At 35.5% G+C, this 17690-nt stretch overlaps 1 long non-coding RNA gene across 2 annotated transcripts in view; it reads right to left on the reverse strand.

Moving 5' to 3' along the window:
* Window positions 1-17690, reverse strand: part of LOC109492071 — a 421929-nt gene that overhangs the window by 226679 nt on the left and 177560 nt on the right. For both annotated transcript variants that reach the window (XR_006586482.1, XR_006586483.1), the window contains exon 2: window positions 11467-11577. This is a non-coding gene — a long non-coding RNA (uncharacterized LOC109492071). The remainder of the gene's footprint in view (window positions 1-11466; window positions 11578-17690) is intronic.

Here is a 17690-nt window from a genome sequence, read left to right on the forward strand (position 1 = left end):
CTACAGATATATCCACAGCTTATCTAAGAATTCATCTGTTTGGCCCCCAATGGGCCTCACAGCTATGTACTGTGTGAGGGCATATCACCTCTCTGGACTCTGCTTGGGGAAAAGCACAAAACCTTACTCTCTGGATCAAGCCTCCTTCCATCTCTCTTACTCCAATCTGGGAAAGTCTTTTTTTTTTTTTTCTAGTTGCCACAGAGATCCCACTTTCTTTCATAAATAAAACTTGGTTCCCATGGAACTTTATTCCGGTACCATTTTTTTTTAATGGTTCAAGGTTCTAGGTCTCTCCTGACTGTGAACTTATCTCAAAATTAGTCACTAAATGTAGAATGGCTTAATTTTAGATCCTATTGATAAGGTTTGTCTGTATGCTTCAACATTGCAGGTATGCATGTTTATATAAACTATAGTCTCAAGCAGAAGCCATAACTTTCTTTTGATCACATTTCATAGGCTAGTGAGCTCTGCACCTGCCCCAGGTTTCATGCAATTAACTTGACTCTGATCTCTTGCCATTCACATAGAGCTCTGAATCCCATTACTCTGCAGGAGGCAAATCCTAGCTGCATCCAGACCCAGAGCCCAGTAGGCCCTGGCTCTAGTCCTTGATTACTAACTTGCCATTTTTCTATTTCCTTTCTAGTCCATGGAGATATTTTGCTTATTTTGAGTTTACCATACCTTAATTATTTTCTTGTTCTTTAAAAATTTTATATCCTTGCCATGTTTAGAGTTGATTGAAAAGTTGAAGACTCAACTCCTAATACTATCCTGATCGTTTGTCCCAACTTTTGAGTTTCTGCTTATCCAGCTGTAAGAGTGTCATTGTGCATATTAAAACCCAAGCAAATAGGCAAGTCAGCAATCCATCCTGTCCACAGTCCATCTGATGAGAGAGGCTGGGTCCATTATCTTGCATGAAAAAGGAGCCTCTACCTACCTGATGGCTATTTCTGTATCACTTATTGTAAACAGATCATTTTCAAAGTAGTGGCTGTTGCATGTTTTCACTATCTTTACCATCATATAAAGAATTATGCATACAATAATACTGAAAAATTGTTTCTTGCAATGGGTTGAATTTACCATTTTATCTCAGATAAAACCTAATTTTAATCTTTGGTCTTCAACACTGGCATTGTGCATAGCAAGACAGCAAGACCAAGAAACTCAGAAACCTAAATACCAGCAGTATTCTTTCTGAAATACTGTTGAGTGCAATGCAAAGCTAATCTTGAACTTTGTGACTATTGTTACCAATTTGTTAAACATTTTAATGAAAATTTTAAGACAGCAAAATTTCATCATTTTCTCCTGTGTTTTAATCAATGACATTTGATATGCAGGCTACTGCCTTGTGGACAATATTGCATTCTATAGCACACCATTTTTTACATTGTGAAGAATTTTTATCTCCACTTTGGAATATCTAAATAGTTTCTAAATAAAGGAAAGTATCTGTTTGAGTAAAGTGTCTTATGTTACAGTTGAAGGACCCAACCCATAGAGTGTCTTTTAATTAGCATACAGCTAAAAATTTATAGAACAGCACTTGAACCCCAAAGTTCTGACTCCAAGTTGAATGCTTTTTATCTTATACTATGCTTCCATTTATTATAGTAGTTCATCAGCCAAAAAGGAAGTTTCCTGCCTGCCACTGAGCGGATAAATGCCATTTAATTAATTATTTGTGTGTTCATTAAAAAAATATACTTGTTGAGTTTCTCTTGTAGTTTAATGTTAAATAAAACCATGCAGGGGCAAAATACCTGAAATCTGAAATTATATGAAGAATTACTTAGTTAAAATTTTAATAAATTATTTAAACAAAGATATAGGTGGCATGAGTATATGGAAAGAGGAGGTTAAGTTGGTTTAGGATAATAAGACTCCTCAATGAACATTTAAGTTAAGACCTTAATGACAAGTAGGTGCCTTGAGGAAATTGAGATTGCTTTGGACATAACATTTGAGTCCAGAATTCATATGTTGAAATCCTAACTCCCAATGTAATGGTATTAGGAAGTGTTGCCTCTGGGAGGTGATTATGTCATATGAGTGGAGCCTTCATGAAGGGAATGGTGCCCTTAGAAAAGAAACCCCAGAGAACTATCTCATCCTTTCTGCCACGTGAGGATACAGCAAAAACATGGCTGTTTAGAACCAGGAAGCTAGCCTTCATCAGATGCCAAATCTGCCAGCACCTTGATTTTGGATTTCCCAGCCTCCAGAACTATGTGAAATAAACTTCTGTTGTTTATAAGCAAACCAGTCTATGGTATTTTGTTATTCAGCCCAAAATGATTAAGACACAGATAGACAGAATCTTTTCAGCAAGAAAAATAAGTTCATATAAGATCCTCATATATGAGGAAATCTTTGTACATTAGAAAAGAAAATGAAGTCCAATGCTAGTGAAATATAATGAGTGATGGAGCAGGACATGCTCATAGATAAAGAAAAGCTTGTCCCACATGCAACTTCCAAAAAGCACTCTCTTTATTGCTGCATGATGTAAATCTGCTCCCAAGTACCCAGGAGCAGTGATTACCTAGGATAGCTATTTCCCCTCGGTGCAGAGTCATTTTAAATTTCAATATATGATTCACAACTTGCCATTGCAAATGTTCCTATATGGATGCCTATTGTGGTACCTAGAGATGGAGAAATGGGAACAGATAAATAACCTAGCTGTAGAGTTTTGGAACATGGTGTAAGACTTAATTTCCTCTGGATTTCCATAGAGAGAAAACTCAAAAAAGGAATAAACATGCAGCTACAGTCCAAAAGAAGAAAAAAAAAGAGATACACACTTTAAATTAGAATGTTTTTAAACTATTCACTTTATAACCTGGCCACGCACTACAGTCCCAGCAATTTTCATTATCAGAGAATTGAAAAGGTTCCAGCTGCTGAAGGGAATTTTTTTTCTCTTATTTTCTCTTACAGTGAAACTATGGGCCTTAGTTTTAATGCCTCATTCTCCCTGTTAGTTTCCTCTGTATTTGGGGACCAGAAATTTTTTATCCTAATTAATTGATTTTTTATTGATACTACCTGTTCTCTGAACTCTAAAGTTTATGAATTTTGTAAGTGTTGCATTCATTCTTCTCAATATTAGGAATACTAGAAAGAGACTATTTTTGCCCAAGGATAACATTTCTTAGATATTTCTTACCAGTTATCTTTCTTTTATTTTGTTTAGGACTACTTTCTATGAAAGAATTATATGTATATATTCGTATACCTTTAAACTTTAATCATCATCATAATTTCACAAAAGAACTATTTATAACCTAATTATGCAAAATTATTGGAGATGCAAATGTCAGCTCAGCAAAAGAGACTGTTTGACAAATGATTAGTCACTTAGTAATTGGATGAGAAAGTGGCGAATGCTACCACCTATTAACAGTACATCCTAATCCCTATCAGTACCATACATATTAAGGACTTATCCTGAAATAGAAAAACACTCTGAAATAATTTATGAGTGTTGCATATCATATATCTATCTGGCACATTGGAAAGCAACACAAAGCTAGAGAGAGCTGATAATGTCATTTCAGCATACGGCATCCATGTTCCCTAAACAATATCAAAGTCCAAGCTAAAGGATAAGAGATTAGTTCCCACAGAATGCAAGAAAACACAATCATGCCCACAAAACCCATGTGCATAGACTGATCCTTCCATTGTCATGCTAGCTTTTGTAATTTATGAATGTCTTGGCTGACTCACTATATTGACATTAATCCTGACCTAGATTTTCCAATGTCAGGGGTAGTTCTGAACATACCTATGTACAACCACTTCCTACTATCTGTCAAAATAACCTATCATTTATTGAACACTTACTATGTGCTAGATACTTCATTCCCAATGTGGTACTCTTACCTCATATATAATACTATTTGATTTTAGTTTCACATATCTATAACTTAAAAATAAATGTATAAATGACTTACCTTAATGTACATAGAAAATATAGCTGGCCTTCTAAATTCAGGATATAATGCTATGATAACTAAAATCTCGGAACATAAGTTAAATAAAAACACTAAATAAGAGTGTAAGTGATAGGTATTCAGCAATGATTGTGGTGGTGTGTTTTTTCATTGGGAGGGATAGAATGAATGTTTGGATCACTTTTAGTTAGGATAGAAGCTATGTATCTTCAATGCCTATATTTGTTAATTTGAAAAAGCTTTCTTATAGTTTTTCATACTTGCTGTGATCCCTTTCTTTGATTTGCTTCTTCATAGAGTCCCATTAGCCATACATAAAATCTTCATTGCCTATCTTTAATACTTGTCATTGTCATTTCTTTTTTCATTTCCTTTTTAATGTTTCACCTCTTATAATAGGTATCTCTCAATGATTCCCACCTCTGGATATTCTCGTGTATCCCTGAAATGTAGGCTGGATATAGGGACTTCTAATAAATGGAATACAACAATAACAATGAGATGCCACTTCTGGGATTAGGTTATAAAAGACTATCGTTTCCACCTTCTTTGCCCTTCCTTCACTCTCTCATTTGTTCAGTTGTAGAGGCATACCTAGCAAGGAATTAATGTCTAGCCAATGACCAGAAAAGATGTGAGACCTGCAAGAGATACAGGAATAAGCCTGAAAACTGACTTTCTCCTATTAAACCTTGAGATGACTACTCAGGATGATGTCTTGATTTCAGCCTCGTGAGAGACACTGAGCTAGAAACAGCCAGTAAACTGTAACCAATTTCTGTCTTGCACATACTGTGAAATAAATATGTTTTTTTTTTGTTTCATTTTGGGGTGATCTACTAAGCATCAATAAATAATAGGCATTATTTTTGCCTTATGTCTCTTTTACATTTCACTTATAAAATTATTTTTTCTTTTATTTCTAGTTCTTTCTCCATGTTCAACTATCTCATACCAGAGTTTTTGAAACAATTTATATTTTTCTTTCATGTCTTCATCATTTTCTTAATGTCTTTTAGTAACTTTGGAGGTTACAGTTTTAATGTTTTTTAGTCATGACTGTATTTAGTGCTACCTGTAAAAACATTTTGCTCCTCATTCTCTCTCTCTCTTTTTTTTTCAATGTTCATATTTGAGAGAGAGAGAGAGCGCGCGCACAAGTAGGGGAGGGGCAGAGACAGTTGGAGACAGACTCTGAAGCAGGCTCCAGTCTCTGAGCTGTCAGCACAGAGCTCAGTGAGAGGCCTGAAACCATGAACTGTGAGATCATAACCTGAGCTGAAGCTGGACCCTTAACTGACTGAGCCACCCAGGTGCCCCTCTCTTTTTATAATAAACTTATATAGAATTTGACCTTGATATTCACTGAGTGCTCATTTTATTATAAAGTTAGTTTTCATGAACTTTCTGAAAGCATATTCAAGGTAGCTTTCTTAGCACTTGCTGAGGGTCCTATGTACCCACTCACTCTCAGTGTGGGGATAAAAACTTTACTTTCAGGGACAATTCTCAAATTAGCCTACCAACCTTCCCAGTAAACTCCTTCTGGCTATTTTCAGGCTTGTCTTGTTTCCAGGTCTATAACATTCCATATTGCATTCCTCTACTTTCATACCAAATAAACCACATAACTTTGGTGGTTTTCCCTTACCACTTGTATATTGAGGCTTATGGGGATAACTTGTACTGAAATTTGTTGTAAGTATCCATGGATTTTTTATTTCTGCTATGTGCCTTCTTTTATGTTTTTGTGTGGGATTCTCAGAAATTTTAAAACTCTGTCCTGCCACTACACTCATTGTTCCAAAGTCTGTACAGATTGTTCATGAAAATCCCATCTGCTACCTCTCTTTATGACCAAGAGGGTAGGTGAGGTATAAGGTGGAAGGAAGAGAAGTTTGTTACAGTGAGGAAATACTGCTTAAATTTCTATAAAATATGACATCTAACAATTAATAACAATTAGCTGTAAAATGCCTCTTTTCCCAGCCCCTCTGATTAAATTCCCTGTGGCCTACTTATTGCTCAGTGACCATGCTCTATCTTCCAAACGAGTCTGTTGAGAATAGAATGCTAATTTGTTTAGGCACACAGATTTTAAGAATGTCATGGAAGGGGAAAAAGGGTATATTAGCATTTGGTTTAACTGAAGAGAATGGACTATTTAAGTCCCTTACAGAAAAATCCAGGTTCCCACATACTTTCATTATAATAGATGGAATAGCACTAAAAAGCATAATTACCATTTCAGACATAAAAATATAATAAAAAGCAACACTGGAATCCTAGTTTCTCCCCCCCTCCAATCCCTTTATTCCTTGCCATGAGATCATTTAAAAGAGTTAGCAATGTTATCCAACAAATATTTAGCTGTAATACTGCATTTCCTTAGATATTCTTTTTTTATGATAATGTGGCAGAGAAATGGATACAGCATTCAATTACCAAAGTCAAAATGCATGATTGAGTGCCCCTCTAGGCAGTTGTCCATGCTCCTGGAAGAGACCTGCTTTCCAACGACTTCCTTCTCTCTCTGTATTTATGAGCCACTGCTCAGAATAGGAAATATATTTGTGCATCCCGTAAAAGCTGGAGGCAATGAGAAGGGGAGAATTTATGGCAATAAAAATGGAATGAACTTGTTTTAAAGCCAGGTCTGCTCTTTTAATTGTACATTAAAAATAAGAGTATGAGCAACACAGTGCTGAGAGTTCACACTATAATCTAGGCTGGCTGCATTTTCATCTAAAATGCTCCTAGACAATCACATCTACACTACAAACAACTTTTATTTCCAAAATCAATGGGCTTGAAAGCAAGTTTGGCATGTTTTAAATGCATGTCTGTTGTGTGTGTGTTATATGAGTGTGTTTATGTTTGTGCTCACACATACTCAAGCATATAAATCTCTATACTTAAAAAAGGCCAAAGAGAAGAAATAAAAGAGTGAACCCATTTAGAACATATTTGACATTCAGCTGCTGAGGAATTTTCATTGATATCTTTAAAGGAAATAAAAAATATTAAACCTACTTCCCATTTGAGAAAGTAGATTCCACAAATCTTGAGGAAAACTGATGCCCATAAGGATATGGAAGGGATTTATTTTTATTTTTATTTTTATTTTTCAGTGAACTCAGGAAGAGGACAAGACAACCACAATACTATGTAATTGAACAACATCTGCTAGAAACAACATAGTTAAATCTCTTATTTTTTCTTATGAAATTAAGCAAAAAAATAAATAATACTAAGTATTATCTAGTGTCAGCATTAATGATCTTGTCTTCAAGTTACAATCACTGTACATCAAAATTAATAGCAAAAGATTTAAAAACTGGAGGGTTTGCTCATTAACTAAACTGAAGAATAGAAATCCAAAGCTAAAATGCAAATAGACATTGCTATATATTGACAACAATTTGAAAATTTGTATTTGGTCTTCAGATAGATAGCGTGACTGAAATTTATATTTTTAACACATATTTTGGTTTATAAAGACTTCCATGTCAAACATATACATACACATAAATGCTGTGGTATAATGGTAAGTGTGCAATAAACATTTGTGAAATTATTTAATTTTAGCACATACACTCTTAAAGGGATACTTATTATCTAATCAAATATGTTCTATGCCTTGCAGTGACAAAGTCGTGTGGGGAAACAAATGTCATACATGTTATCCACAATAGCCAAAACACAGAAGCAACCTAAATTTCCATCAATGGATAAATGGATAAGGAAAATGTGATATATACACACAACTGACCATTATTCAGCCTTAAAAAAGAAGGAAATCCTGCCATTCGTGACAACATGGATAAACCTAGCAATATTATCTAACAAATCTTTAGCTGTTACACTGCATTTCCTTTTACATCATGCTGAGTGAAAGAAGTCAGACACAGAAAGACAAATGCTACATGATACCACTTATATGAGGAATCTAAAATTGTCAAACTCACGGGAACAGAGAGTAAAATGGTGGTTGTTCAGGATAGGATTAGGGGAAAATGAGGAAATATTAATCAAAGAATACAGAGTTAGAGCTACGCAAAATAAATAAGTCCTAGAGATCTACTGTACAGCATAAAGCCTACAGTTAATAACATTGTTAAACTACAATAAATACAATATTGTACTGTATACTTACAAATACTTAAAATTTACCAAGAGGGTAGATCTTATGTTAATTTTTCTTATCACAAAAAATTATAATAAGTTGAAGAGGGTGGAAGGAAACTTTTGGAAGTGATAGATATGCTTATGGCATAGGCTGTAATCGTGGTTTTAGAGGTACATACTTATCTCCTAACTTCAAGTTGGATTCATTACACGTGTACAGTTTTTGAATGTCAACCATACTCACTAAAGTGGTGGAAAATATTTACCCATGACTAACCAGTTATAAAATACTTGCTACTTACACATGTAACAGTAAATTCTATTTCCCATGTTATGTCACGATCTCTGTTGGTAGATCTTTCCTATATTTAACAATACAGTAAAAAAGTAATTCAAATTAATTTCAAAGAAAAATATCAAATATACAAAGCTGTAGCATTTTATAAAGTCTCTAAGTGGGATATTGGATGTGATTGTTGAATATCTTGAATTACTGATTTCATGAAAAATTCAGATCAGGTAGAACACTATCATTTAACAACTGAAGAAAGAGAAGCCACGTGGATGATGACACAGCAGGTGATTAAATAGCATAAGGATTTTAATATCAAAAAAGAAAATCCTCAAATATTTTTAATAAATTTTTATAACCATGCTATGACAGTTTAAAAAAGGAACATTTATGTTTTCTTATTTGTATCTCCTTATTTTTCTTTTCCTAAAAACAGCTCACAGCTTCATTTGGAATCTAAATTTTATTAAGTAAAAAATGAGACAGGGTGCTCACCATTCCTATTGAATACAGTAGTGGATATCCTAGACAGAGCAATCACAAAAATATAGATAGAAAGATAGATAGGTAAACAGATAGATGGCATAAGAATTAGAAAGAATTAGAAAGATTAGAAAATCATGTGCAGATGGCATGATTTTATATATAGAAAATCCTAAAGACCACCAAAAAATGGTTAGATCCAATAAATCAGTGAATTTGTAGGATACAAAATTAACAAACAAAAATAGTAGTGTTTTTATGCACTAACAATGAATTATCTGAAAAAAAAGTTAAAATTGTCCCCTTTACAAGAGCAACAAATTGTAATTTAACTAGGGGGGAATAAATTTATCCAAGGAGGTTAAAGACCTCTAAATTGAAAATTGCAAACCACTGATGAAAGAAATTGAAGAATACACAAATAAATGTAAATATATCACCTGCATATAGATTGGAAGAATTAATTTGTTAAAATGTCCATACTACCCAATGTTATCTATAAATTCAATGCAATCCCCATCAAAATTCCAATGGTGTTTTTTACAGAAGTCGAAGAAACAATTCTACAACTTATGTGGAACCACAAAAGAACTTAAGCAACCAAGGCAATACTGAGAAAGAAAAACAAAGCAGGAGGCATCATATTTCCTGATTTCAAGCTACATTATAAAGCTATAGTAATTAAAATAGTATGATACTGTCATAAAAACTGATAGATAAGAATCAAGAGCCCAGAAATAAACCTAAATATAGATGTTCAACTAATATGTTCTTTAGTAATATTTACTCATTTGTTAAAGATAATGTCTCATTTTTTTCAAATTTATTAAAATATGTCAATGTCTGTTTTAGTGGAATCATCAAAGGAAGTGTTTTCTTACCAACTGTCCTCAGATATTTCCACAGTGCCCGTTGGGAGGCCATTTTATCTATTAGGCTTCCATTTCATTAGTGTATAAAAGAAAGGATAATAAATAATATCTAATACCCCTTTTAAGTCTAGATTTTAATTAAATAATCCTGTCAATTATTTCATTATGATCTCCTCCACATGTGTTCTACTTAACATTCCCACAGCTGCCCCTTTAATTCATGCTTGGACTACACTACTTCATACCTTATATTTTTGCTGCCTTATTTTAACAGTCATTACAGAAAGATGTTACTGAGCCAATTTAGATGACAATGTCAAGAAATAAGCACACACTAATACAGTTACAAGTAATGCTTCCTACTTTAATTAATGATCATAAAAAAAATTTGATTGCTGTTGGACAAAGACGTAAGAATTGCTTTAAGCTATAAAAACGCTCAAGCAAGCAATTTATCAAAATGGTTGACAACATGAGTTTTGGAGTTAGACAGTCTTCAGATCAAACTCCAATTAAGTGTTAATTAAATGCATATCTTGGGGCAAGTTAAACCTCTCTAAGTCCTATTTTCGTTAACTGAAATAGTACTAATTAATATTACTTGGCTGATGGATTAAATAAGATACTACTTATGAGGTAAACACAGTGACTGCCCATAACATAGAAATCATTCTATAACTAATGTGAGTTTCATGATAAAGCTAAGATTATGGTGTACTTTTCTTCTTTTTTAGTTCACATATAGTATATTTGCAAATGGATTGTTTCTTGCAGATGGGTGCTGAACCAAATTGAGTCCCATTGATTTGAACATTAAAAGACTTCTAAGTTAATCTGAAATACATTCTTTGTAAAAACAAAACACTATACACACACACACACACACACACACACACACACACATATGAATTAAGTGAAAGCCATTGTATTACAATTTCAGTAATATAAATCAATAATTTATAACCACTCCCCCCAAAATATGCTTTTAAAACATTTTATATGAGTTTAAAATTAACTGTTTTCTAATTCCCTGAAAATGTCTTAAAGTTCTCTGATAGCTTTCTAAGGCTTGAATGAAGGTTTTATCTGACAATTTTCAGGTGGAAAGAAGTTTATCAAGCAATCAATTTATCCACATGAATAGTATGTATCAGTGTAATCAGGATGTATTCAAAATACGTGTCAATACAGATTCCTGGCAGCCAGTCATTAACAACAATATGGCTGTTATTAATGCAAACTAACTGAATATCCTTAAATATTACAGATAGATACTTTTTCATCTCTCATTATCATTCATCACTCATATTGCTCACCATTTGTATCACAATTCAGCTTTTTTTTTTTTAAGGTTGAAAGTTGTATGTAGCTAACAGGCTCCCTTACATCATACTCTACTTAGAGATAAGACAAACAGATATCCCATTCACTCAAACCTGTAGCATGTTAACACTAGTAAATCATGCAGGGTCCCTTCAGGAAATACCACAGTCACATTTATAAGAAAATTACGAGGGATAGTGCAGAACCATGAAACCAGTAATAGTAAAGCTGCTAAGCCTGGAGAAACGGGACAAGAGATCCCCAGCATCTAGATGGAAAGTCCTATATGGAGGGTCATCTTTAGTGGAGCAGCGACATTTCATGGAAGAAAAACATACAGCTAGCCTGGAGCAACCTCCCAAGAAGGGATCCAGGGGACACAAAATCCTACCTTTCTCCTCTCTTCCTCTGATGCCATACGATTTCTTATTGACCGAACACTGTATGCAGTCAGAAATCAAGGGAGCTCAGTCTCCTCCACTGTGTCCATGAAGTTCAGATCCTTAAAGCAAAATACATAATTGAGATCACTAAAGAATAGATTTGGAGGGACAGAAAACAGGTACCTGATACAACTAGCTTATCTTTTCCTATCTCATTTTCCTATCAAATATTTAACTCTGAGACCAAACAAAATTAAAGATGGTTTTAACCTAGGTTTTACTCTGATTTAACCTTAACAAAAGGACAAATCTCTAAGAATAGAATAAATATGATACCATCTGTCATCTGAATTTTTCCCTTAGAAAGGTTAAATTTCTACTGTTCTTAATATTTAAACATTTACATTATAGGTTAATCCAGCCTTCAGACTGACATAGGAAGAGTGAAAAACTTAGATCCTCCAACCTACTACAGAGATGTGTTTTCCTTAAATCAAAAAGAGTTACTGCACGCTTTGAATTGGGAAGGCATATTCAGTGCTCACATGAGTAATTGGTTCTGATGCTACCAGTTGAGTGCTCTTATGAATTTTAATAAAATATTATTAATTCCAAATGAGAGTAATCACTTTGCTGACATTTATTATTTAATGTCAGTCACTGACTCCATGCTTTGCCCTGTGGGGAAACAGCTATAAACTGCAGAAATAGTCCACTAGAAAATAAAGTTCCAAAATACAAATAGGGGAGTTAATGGAGCAGTAGAATTTTCTAATAGTCTGTGAACACAGTAACCATCTCCCAAGAACAGTGGTAGCTAAATGTTTTCTAGGAGACCAGGCACAGCTGGGTTCAGACAAAGTCGTTTATCAAGGAGGGAGATGAAAGAAATATACCTGGAATCTCCCAAACAAAAGAATCCAGTCCCTGTGAGGCCCATGGAGTTCAGGAGTGATGTTATTAAGGCATTGTAAGAATGAATTTAAAAAATCTAGAAATTAGTAAAGGCAATGGGGTGTTATAGGACAATTCTGCTTGTGGTGAACAAAAGTGTATTTTATAATGACAACCAGATAATTCTCCACCCAATCTAAAAATCTCACAGTAAAATCAAATGAGAAAAGCATCTCTGGATCTCATGACTACCCTCAAATAATTGGTGTAAGGAAGGCCAGGTGATCAGGTTAAAACATCAAAGAACCAGTATTGATGATCTGCTGTCAGAAAGATCATTCTGCACCTGCTACCCCAATAAGCCAATACTATAGTCTTCTTTAGAGCAGTATGCATTTATTTCCTTATTGAATAAACTATCTAGTTCTAGAAAACCCAAGCCAGGAAGTTTGGGAATCAAGACATGTTGGGGCGCCTGGGTGGCTCAGTCAGTTGAGCACCCAACTTCGGCTCAGGTCATGATCTCACAGTTTGTGAGTTCTAGCCCCACATCCGGCTCACTGATGTCAGCACAAGTGCCCACTTCAAATCCTCTGTCCTCCTCTCTCTGCCACTCCCCTGCTTGTGCTCTCCCTCCATCTCTTTCCCTCTCTCTCAAAAATAAACAATTAAAAAAAAAAACACTTAAAAAAAAAGACATGGACTACATGTCAAATAGTGTATATTTGATTGAATTTCCACTCTCAAAATGAAATGCATTGTATTACCTGTTATGCATCAAACTCTGAACCCTTCTTAGACAGCCTTAGAGATTATTCATTGACCCAGTGACATCACTCCGGATTAGAATTCTTCCAGAAGGGATAGCTTCATTGAAAACCCTCTTGGGCCACGGGTGATCAAATATTCAAGAATTACCCAGGAAAGCCAAAATCCCCCTTGGGCCTTTCCAAGGGCTCAAAGCCTTCATTTTTTCTCGTGTCTATTCAACTTTGAAAAATGATCAACAGAGTAGAATCTACTAGGGTAAGATATTGACTAATCCTGTCTTCTTCATCTTATGACAACTACAGAAAAGTAAAGTAAAGTAAAGTAAAGGATTCTGTAAAAGAAAAACAGAAATATCTGCTTTCAACAACCTGAACTTTTTGAGAAATTTATATTAGGTGGGGCTTAGGACTGAAATTTTAACTCTTAGAAGGGACTGTGTCTAAACCATTTACATGATCAATTCCTGATAGAAATATTAGGTAATCTAATAACTATGTAAGTATACTCTGTCTAAATCCTCACTGCAGCCACAAGGGGAAACAGGAGTCACATCAGAAAGCAGTTGGAGGAGTTTAGACATCCACTTCAATGAAAGCCCAAATGAAAGCTCAAATTTAGTACCAGTTTCAAAGGACAAATAGGAAACTCAGAAATATTGATGTTACACAGAGTGTAGATACAGGGAGTAAACTAAAATCTCTACTTGTTTAAGTACAAGTGATTTTTTAAAGCATCAACCAAAATGTCCCTAAATTTTCAAGGCCTGCACAACACACAAGAAATAGTAAAGCTTGCTAAGTCATAATTAACATTTTTAGTGATACACTTATCTAAACTTATGTTTTTAGATTTGTCACCAAGACTTTCATAGAGCAGATAGACTAAAAACCTATCTCTATAGCCAGGTAGAATTCCTTCACTTAAAGGTACTTTAGTGGAGGGAGGGCTGGGTGGCTCAGTCAGTTAAGCATCCCACTTCAGTTCAGGCCATGATCTCACAGCTCCTGAAGCCCCGTGTCAGGTTCTGTGTTGACAGCTCAGAGCTTGGAGATTCCTTTGGACTCTGTGTCTCCGGCTCTCTCTGCCCCTCCCCAACTTGTGCTCTGTCTCTCTCTCTCTCTCTCTCAAAAATAAATAAACATTAAAAAATTTTTTTGGTAAAAAAGGTATTATAGTGGATAATGTTATTGGTTCTCAATCTTCACTATGCATAATAATCAGCTTAGAAAATTAAAAGAAATGGTATCCTGGGGCTCCTGGGTGGCTCCGTCATTAGGAGTCCAACTTCAGCTCAGCTCATGATCTCGCGGTTCATGGGTTCAAGCCCCGAGGCGGGCTCTGTGCTGACAGCTTGGAGCCTGGAGCCTGGAGCCTGCTTAGGATTCTGTGTCTTCCTCTCTCTCTGCCCCTCCCCCACTCACACGCTGTCTCTCTCTCAAAAATAAAAGCAAATATGTTAAAAAAATTAAAAAAAAAAAAGGGGCGCCTGGGTGGCTCAGTCGGTTAAGGGTCCGACTTCGGCTCAGGTCACGATCTCCCGGTCCGTGAGTTCAAGCCCGGCATCGGGCTCTGTGCTGACTGCTCAGAGCCTGGAGCCTGTTTCAGATTTTGTGTCTCCCTCTCTCTCTGACCCTCCCCCGTTCATGCTCTGTCTCTCTCTGTCTCAAAATAAATAAACTTTAAAAATTTAAAAAAAAAAACAAATAAAATAAGCATTAAAAAAAAAAGAAGAAAAGAAATGGTATCCTGGCTCCACTCTTGATGGTTCCGGCTCAATTGCTCTGGAATGGGGCTAGTCACTAGTATTTTCTGTGTTCCCAACATAATTTGGTTGCACAATGAAGGCTGATAACCACTGGTCTAGTTGAACCTGAATCACCCATTTCATAAGGAAGAGAGGGGCTATGGAATTTATGTGATCCACACAAAATCTACTGTTAGGAGAAAGAACACCATATTTGTGTTCAGAGATATGGTCAGATTTGGTCAGAGATATGAATTAGAGTCATGGCTCTCTTGGTGAATAATAATGTGAAATTGTGCAAATCACATCAACTTTCAGTTTTGGGTTACTCATAAGGAAAATGAAGGAAAATGCATGCTTGACTTATTTCACAGGGTTTTTAAGGGATCATCATAAAACTAAGCAACATATACTATGTAAAATTGCTTTGTAAAAGGAAAGTAATACACACTTATTAGGGATAACTGTTACATGTAGTAAAGCCAAGATTAGAAAATTCTGCTATCTTCTGATTTTGTAAATTTTAAACAATTCCTTTTTTTTTTTTATCAGAGACATATTACACTACTAGTTATCAGGCATCATACAAATCAGCACATAGTATTAACTAGCTTATCCCCATGCAGTGGTAATTAATTTTCATAATCATGACCCAGATGCTCCATAAGCTCACTATTCAAACTATGGTTGGTCCAAGAACCAGCAGCATTGACCTCACCAGGCAGCTTACTAGAAATGCATACCATGCCTCACCTCAGACCTATAGAATCTGCATCTTCTGTTTAACAATGTCTCCAGGTGGTCTGAGGCACATTAAAATTTGAAAAGTCCCGTTTTATGAGATCTCAAATGTCTTTGGATGATGAAACCAGGTCCGGTGCCATTTGAGCAATTATTTTTCCATTTTAATTCATCAAAAACTACAAGTGCATTTAATATATGTGCGTAAAGAAGTGTGATTCCATCTGAAACTACTGGATGAAGTAAATGTTCCTTTTCTCTGTTTAAGCTGAAGAAAGCATTACATTAATTTAATCAAACTCTCTTTAGATTTCTCTTCATAATAATCAATTCTTAGCAGTAATTTAGATACATTTGAACTAATCACTATTAGGTCCTGTGGAGGCTTAGGAATTTAGCATTGTCATTTTAAATGAGATTTTGTGAACAGAAGTGATTAGACTCTATAAGATCAAAGTCCCTCATCGACTAATACTTGCCTTTTTCCCATTCTCCAGAGCCACAGACTCATTTTATCCAGCCCAGGTTGAAACTAATTTGTGATTCTAAGGGGTGACCAAAACATGCAGTTTATTATTTGGATTACATTTTCTTTTTTTTTTTTAAGTTTATTTATTTTTGACAGAGAGAGAGGCAGAGAATGAGCAGGGGAGAGGCAGAGAGAGATGGAGACACAGACTCGGAAGCAGGCTCCAGGCTCTGAGTTGTCAGCACAGAGCCTGATGTGGGGCTCGAACTCACAAAGTGCGAGATCATGATCTGAGCTGAAGTCAGATGCTCAACCAACTGAGCCACCCAGGCACCCCTGGATTACATTTTCTTAGGGAAGATGAATTCTTGGTGATTTTAATTCAATCAGAATATTGCAATTTGGGAGGAGTTCATGGAGGAGAATATGGTCTCATTATTCAGACTTAAAAAAAAAGGAAAGAAAATAAGTAAATAGTTTTGTCTTTTTTTTTCTTCAAAGATGCTATGTTCCAGTTAATTACCATAAGTCATTCCCTAGGCTCTGCACAAATTAGGAGTGTCTGAGTGGAGATTAAATAAGGTGAAATCTTAACAAATGGCAGTTATATCAGTCACTCAGCCATCACACAGATCTTGCATACTGAGTGGCTGGAAATTTTCCTGCAACCCCAGATTTGCCTCCACATCTAATTGGGTGTAAATTGGTGCCTATTTATAGTTAATCTATGAATAGATGTCAGTCCAAAAGTGTCATGGGCTTGAGGTATATTTCAAGAGGCTTATGATGAATTTGTTTCCACCGGAGGTAATGATTTTTGAAAAGTGTGGCCACAACACGTGAACAGGGCAACAAGATGTGGCAGGAAAGATGTTTCCTAGAACATCTTTTCAACCTTTTGTGAAATGAGCCAGCAGTAAGGAAATTCAAAGTGATCCACAGGGCTCTGGCAGCAGAAGGCAGGTAGGGGCTCCCGCTTTGTGCAAGTGTCAATTTCACTTAGGAAGGTCTAAGCACAGAGAGAGAATCTAAGGCTCAGACGTAAGGTAAAAGCTTGCTCGGGAGAATGAATTTCTTGAATGTATTTCATCCCCCATGTCCACCCCAAGGAAGTTACTGATTGTCAGCTATTAAACATAGGTAGCTAGTCAATATTTCTGGCATAGTTCTCTGGAATGCAACTTGTAGTGAATGAATTAAATAATGCAAAATGTGCAGCCTTACTGCTAGAAATAACATAATCAGCTTTGAATAGAGCCAGGCCTGTTTTACATTAATTTATATAAGTCTCTATCATGTAATATGTCCTTTTCAATTCAATACTGCATGGAGCTGTATCTTTTTTTTTTTCACTTTCTACAGGAATATTTCATGCTAAGGCAACAAGAAATGCTCACTGGTACATTCACCAACTTTGTCACTTTGATTATGTTTTCAATGAATTTCTCCCTAGCGGTATTTCTCCCTGTGCTTCCTCATCCCTATTCCAGTCAGAAGGACTCATCTCTGTCAGGGACATAGAAGTATGCTGTACAAACACATTCTTTTGGCTAGATGCATGTTCCTCCTCAGTTTATAGACAAAGAGATGATCTATCAGATGTAGTGCGTGAA

This window comes from Felis catus, chromosome D1 (assembly GCF_018350175.1).
Source record: "Felis catus isolate Fca126 chromosome D1, F.catus_Fca126_mat1.0, whole genome shotgun sequence".
NCBI lineage: Eukaryota > Metazoa > Chordata > Mammalia > Carnivora > Felidae > Felis > Felis catus.